The sequence below is a fragment of the Schistocerca gregaria genome, chromosome X (assembly GCF_023897955.1).
Source record: "Schistocerca gregaria isolate iqSchGreg1 chromosome X, iqSchGreg1.2, whole genome shotgun sequence".
NCBI classification, from domain to species: domain Eukaryota; kingdom Metazoa; phylum Arthropoda; class Insecta; order Orthoptera; family Acrididae; genus Schistocerca; species Schistocerca gregaria.
Genome location: NC_064931.1, coordinates 123,560,945 through 123,566,842, shown reverse-complemented (window position 1 = coordinate 123,566,842; position 5,898 = coordinate 123,560,945). Strand labels below are relative to the sequence as shown.

The 5,898-nt window shown below is 42.3% G+C and overlaps 1 non-coding gene across 1 annotated transcript; it reads right to left on the bottom strand.

Annotated features, from left to right (window-relative positions):
• Nucleotides 1-5,299: 5,299 nt before the first annotated feature.
• On the bottom strand, nucleotides 5,300-5,374 carry Trnas-cga (transfer RNA serine (anticodon CGA)). Its single transcript has one exon. It is a non-coding gene; the product is annotated as a tRNA-Ser (tRNA).
• Nucleotides 5,375-5,898: the final 524 nt, after the last annotated feature.

The window sequence follows — 5,898 nt, the reverse complement described above, 5'->3', positions numbered from 1 at the left end:
AGTTCAATGCTTTTATCTTGGCCGTTTGCGCATGCCCGCCCAAACGCGGGAGTTTGCTGCGTTGCCAGTTGCACGCGCCAAGCAAAATTACGTTTAGGTGGGAGCGCGCAGTTTATTAAGTAAAGCCACCACGGCAGCATTAACCCTTTCGCTGCTACAGAGACGTGCTCCCCGCATTCCGCGCTGTGCGCGATTTTGTCATCACTGCACTGCTCGCCTGTGCAGACACATGGTGTTCCGACTGCTTTGACACACTTATCATTCGAGTTCACAAAAACTGTTTGGCCCAAAAATTTGATTTTTACACATCTTCTTGACTGATTTCTTCCCCCCATAAATGACTTAATTTTGTTTCGATGTTCAACGCAGTTATTGTGCAGCATTAAATGTGGTAAACCAAAGCACAAAATTTTGAAGAGTTTGCAGAGGTAAAAGTCTATTGTGTATACTTTCCGTATGGTTGATTTCAGCTGCCACTAGACATTTCAAAAAATTCAAACGAATAAAATTCATGAAGTAAGACACTTCGATATTACTTTTAAATAAAGAAAATACTGAGGACTGAACAAGGTTAAAACTAGGAACTTTTCGCTTAGTAGCCAGACACTTCAACCATTACGCTAACACAGGTGGTTATTCAACATACTTTCTGGCGGACTTTAAACTAGGACGCAAAATACTGACAAACGCTGTTGGTATGACTATGAATTACTCGCGTCTCTTCGAAGTACAATAGGAAATAAACAATTACCGTTGTTCTTCATTGCGAAAAAGCGGTTAGTGAGAATGATACAAGCACCTTTCCTTGCTATCTCCTGAATTAGGAGGCTTATTGCTTGTTTGGTTTAATTAATTAATAGAATATGAAGCAACTGAAATAAAGAATGCTTTTTTCAAACTTTCTATAAAAGAAATTCTGCTATCAAGACATTGTTTTCGTTCAGTTACTTTATTTATGACTGAACGTTTCTAAAACTGAAGACACTCGTCCGTGCCCTGCACTGCAGTCGAGCTCTGGCAACGTCGTTCTCTGTTCATTGGCTGACTGTGATTTGTGACGTCAGATGCGCAGAACGAACCTAAACTCGGCCGTCGTCATAAATGACGCGCACTTTGTAAGCAGCAGAATGGTCCGGTATCCATGTCGGGAAGAAGCCGAAATGGTGTTTATGTACGGCTAGGCAGATGGAAACAGTCGAGAGGCAGCACAGCTGTACCAAAGAAGTACCCTCACAGAAACCAGATTAATTACACAACATTTCAGCCCGTTATGGGCGTTTGTGTGATCGTGGGTCCTTTTAGACAGACGAACGTGCAGGGAGGCGGCGGAATGTGCTTACACCAGATCTGGATGACTGCGTTCTACAGGGTATGGAGACGAACCCTAGCACAAGCTCCAGGAAAGTCGTCCGCCAACATGGTGTAAGCCACATACCGGTATGTGTATCCTGCATGCTAAGCGCTATCATCCCTATCACCTGCCACCCCATTGAGGCCAATTTTTTGTAACATGGGTATAATACAGCTCTGTACTATGTTCTGGGACGATTTGTTGTCATTGCACGCACACCGTTCATTTCCGGACACATGTTCATCGCACCTTTCTTCCTCCACTTCCAGTCGGGAATGCATCCCTGCAGTTCGCGGTTTTGTTAATAACCACCCTGTATAATAATTTCCTGCTTTATAATCCCATTCAATTTGTGGTATTCACTTTTTTTTAGACGCTCTGCCAGAAACACGAGCAAAATTGTTTCAATAGTTAACTGGGGAATCACTCTTTGATTCCATGACGTTTGCATTCATATGGTGTGTCGATTCGAACAAAACTGTGTCTAGTATCGGCTTTAAACTAAAATTTTGCTCATCCATTCCAAATCTGTAATTAGACTCCCGTATGCATCAAAGTGGAGTGTCCCATCAGCCGATCGCGACAATTCCGTATGATAACACTAACTTCCGCAACCGGAAATCAGTTCACTTCTAACAAGGGAACCTCCCCATCGCACCCCCCTCAGATTTAGTTATAAGTTGGCACAGTGGATAGGCCTTGAAAAACTGAACAAAGATCAATCGAGAAAACAGGAAGAAGTTGTGTGGAACTATGAAAAAACTAAGCAAAATGTACAACTGAGTAGTCCATGTGGAAGATAGGCACCATCAAGGAGAGTGTGAACTCAGGAGCGTCGTGGTCCCGTGGTGAGCGTGAGCAGGTGTGAAACAAGAGATCCTTGGTTCAAGTCTTCCGTCGTGTGAAAAGTTAATTTTTTTTATTTTCAGACAATTATTACCTGTCCGTCCGTCCTTCCGATGCGAGGTAACTGCGCCGTAGTATGCGGACGCTACACCTAAACGAACATCGAAATACACGACGTTAGTCGACTACAGCGCACGCAAGAGAGTATTCCTGCTAACGAGGCTCCTTGGCTGGCAGTTTTTTTTTGTTAAATCTCAGTTTGTTCGATTTTGTTCGTTGCATCTGCTCGAGGCGAACGTCGTAAGACATCCGTTTAAGTTCGTTGTGATCGATTAACTCAGTTTTTTTTTATTACGGAGGGCAGATAACCCTCTGACCGAACACGCTGAGCTACCGTGCCGGCTAGCAGTTGAATGTTCGCTACTTTGGACGAGAGTGCATTAAATACGTGAGATGTATTCCGTGGGCAATATGAATCCAGCAAATATAGCTCGTCAACTAATCGCACGGTTTTGCGGTGCGGTCGCAAAAACACTGACACTAAACTTGTTACAGTGAACAGAGACGTCAGTGAGCGAACGGACAGATCATAACTTTGCAAAAATAAAGAAAGTAAACTTTTCACTCGAGGGAAGACTTGAACCAAGGACCTCTCGTTACGCAGCTGCACATGCTAACCACGGGACCACGGCGCTGTTGAGCTCACATTATCCTTGATGTTGCCAATCTTCCACATGCACTTATCAGTTTGTATATTTTGCTTATTTTTTTCATAGTTCCACACAACTTCTTCCTGTTTTCTCGATTGATCTGTGTTCAGTTTTTCAAGGCCTATCCAGTGTGTCAACTTATAACTAAATCTGAGGGGGGTGCGATGGGGAGGTTCCCTTGTCAGTATTTTAAATAACTCAAAACTATTTTGCAGTGAGAGAGGCGCGACTCAATTCGTATCTTTAAGATCTACAATTGTAGCGTGAGAAATTACTGTAGTGTCATTTCAAAAAGCGAAGTTAGTACCTCTGTATCTGTAATTAACATAGCTATGACAAAAGAATGTGCAACGTTCAATGAAAACTCTCTTAAAGCTCATCTGAATGAAAAGAGAATTACATTACCCTAAACTGTCCCGGAAATATTTTGGGTGAACAGTTTAGCTGAATCCGCATAAATAACAGATTAAAGGCTTGCAATTGTTTATTGCTGTTCAAAAACTCCCCTGTGACACGTAAGGCGTTGTCAAAAAGAAACAATTTTCATTTGAGTTTGGAAACACTACTACAGTCCGCCACAAATTTTGATTGTGGAAGTCTCAAACATATTCACTTCAGGAATGATCATTCATTAGCATCACAGGACGTATTCCTTTCATGGGATAAATACTGAATTCATTGCATAGATTCAAGACGACACTGCGCCAAATGCAAGACAACTATCTTGAAGGTAAGTTGCTACTGTAAAGGGCACGTATTTTACGAACATACAAAATGTTGGAAAAATATATGGTCCCTGGCCGCTGCAAAGGTGTTTCAATATAGCTACATTGTAGCAAATCTCTAATCCACTGAAGACTACACAAGATTCCCTATTATGTACTCCAGTTATAAGCAGAGTAGGGACATTATAGAGTTGAGCACCTGTCTTTTGTTTCACTATTGTTCTTTAGACCGTTCAACAAACCAAAAATGGTTGCCAATGAAATAAAATCTGTGCAGTATGTGAGATCTTCGCCACCGGCGAAGTTCTCGGAATACTTCAAAATTTGAAAAAATTCTTTCAGTCATGACCACTAATATGTTAATGTTTTCAGGCTGGAGAGATATCACACGATTATCTTGGAGAAGTTGGGAGATCATAGACGAGGAAGAAAATAAGGTTCAACGTCTTGAGTTCAGTGGGATTTTTAGAGACGGAGTTCATGCTTGGATGGGACAAGGAAGGGAAACGAATTTGGCTGGGCCTTTTCAGCGGAACCATTGCGGCATTCGTATTCAGCGAAGCCAGAAAACTTAATCAGTACAGCTGGACAGTAATTCGAGTCCCGTTCTTACGGACCATGAGTCTGGTGCCAAAATAAGTGCCATAACTCACTCTACACTGACAGAATGTATATGCAGAATAGCAGTCGCTTATTTGGTAGCGCTCCTATCTTTAAGGGCTATGTGAGATATTCATTAACAGTCACTACAGGCACTGCAAGAGAAAGTGATTTCACAAGACGACAATTGCGAGGTGCTTTTAACGAAGTAAGATTAAACCTCACGATTTCCTTCTCCAAATTAACAGGCTAATGTGGGAAAATTTGTTCCAGGTCCAGCCAGAACAGTGTGGAGGCAAGGTGACGGCTCCTCACCCATTTAAACGGCAAGTAGGTGAAATACGTTCAGAACCTCATGTCACGAAGGTTACTAAATTTTAGATTTTCATCGGAATATATGTTGTAACACTAGAAATGAAATTTCGAATAGTTGCTGATTCTTCCACATAATAACAAAAACTATGAAGTGATAATAACGAACTATGGCGGGGAAGAGAGCCATCAGAATAACATTCCTGTGTGCTGTTGTTACGAGGTTGTCTGCAAGTACTGGAAAGTCTGACGTTTCACTGAATAAGGAGGTTGCTGGACAGCTTAAATGTTTTGCATCACGTCTTTGTCCCTGCTTGTATATTAATGCATGGTGCTGGTAATGAGTTTGGACTTGTGCGCTCAGTTGCGAGGTCACCAGTGCACTGTCAGGAATGTGATGCATTAATGTTGTTACAAAATTCGAAAGGGGTAAGAATCTTCCTGGCAGAATAAAACCGTGTGCCGGACCGAGACTCGAACTCGGGACCTTTGCCTTTCGTGGGCAAGTACTGTACTAAGCTACCCAAGTACGACTCACGCCCCGTCTTCATAGCTTTCTTCTGCCACTACCTCGTCTCCTGCCTTCCAAATTTTACAGAAGCTCTCCTGCGTACCTTGCAGAACTAGCACTCCTGAAAGAAAGGATATTGCGGAGACATGGCTTAGCCACAGCCTGGAGGATGTTTCCAGAATGAGATTTTCACTCTGCAGCGGAGTGTGCGCTGATATGAAACTTCCTTGCAGATTAAAACTGTGTGCCGGGCCGAGACTCGAACTCGGGACCTTTGCCTTTCGCGGGCAATTGCTCTACCAACTGAGCTACCCAAGCACGACTCGCGCCCAGCTTTACTTCTGCGAAAGGCAAAGATCCCGAGTTCCAGTCTCGTTCCGGCACACAGTTTTAATCTGCCAGGAAGTCTCATATCAGTGCACACTCCGCTGCTGAGTGAAAATCTAATTCTCGAAATGGGTAAGATTATCGAAATATTATTAGTATACTCTACTCATCCTACTACGAAATCTGCACAATCTGTTATTAACACTACATTAAAATCTGTAATCTCTTTCAGATTACAAGCATTTTAATAGAAAGACAGGTAGATAAGGACGTTAGTTATAGCTACTTAATTGTGAAAGAAATGGGATAACCCAGCAGTTCTGAGACACACTAAAATCTCTGCCTGACCAAATTATTATGGAGTCAAGACAACATAAAAATACGCTATACATTTGCTCATCGTCATCTATAAGGGCAGTCAAAGAAAACGGGGCAGACGGAAAAATGTAAGTTCTTTATTATTTCAAAAGTAATCGCCATAACTGCTAATACATTCATGCCTCTGTGAGACAAGAC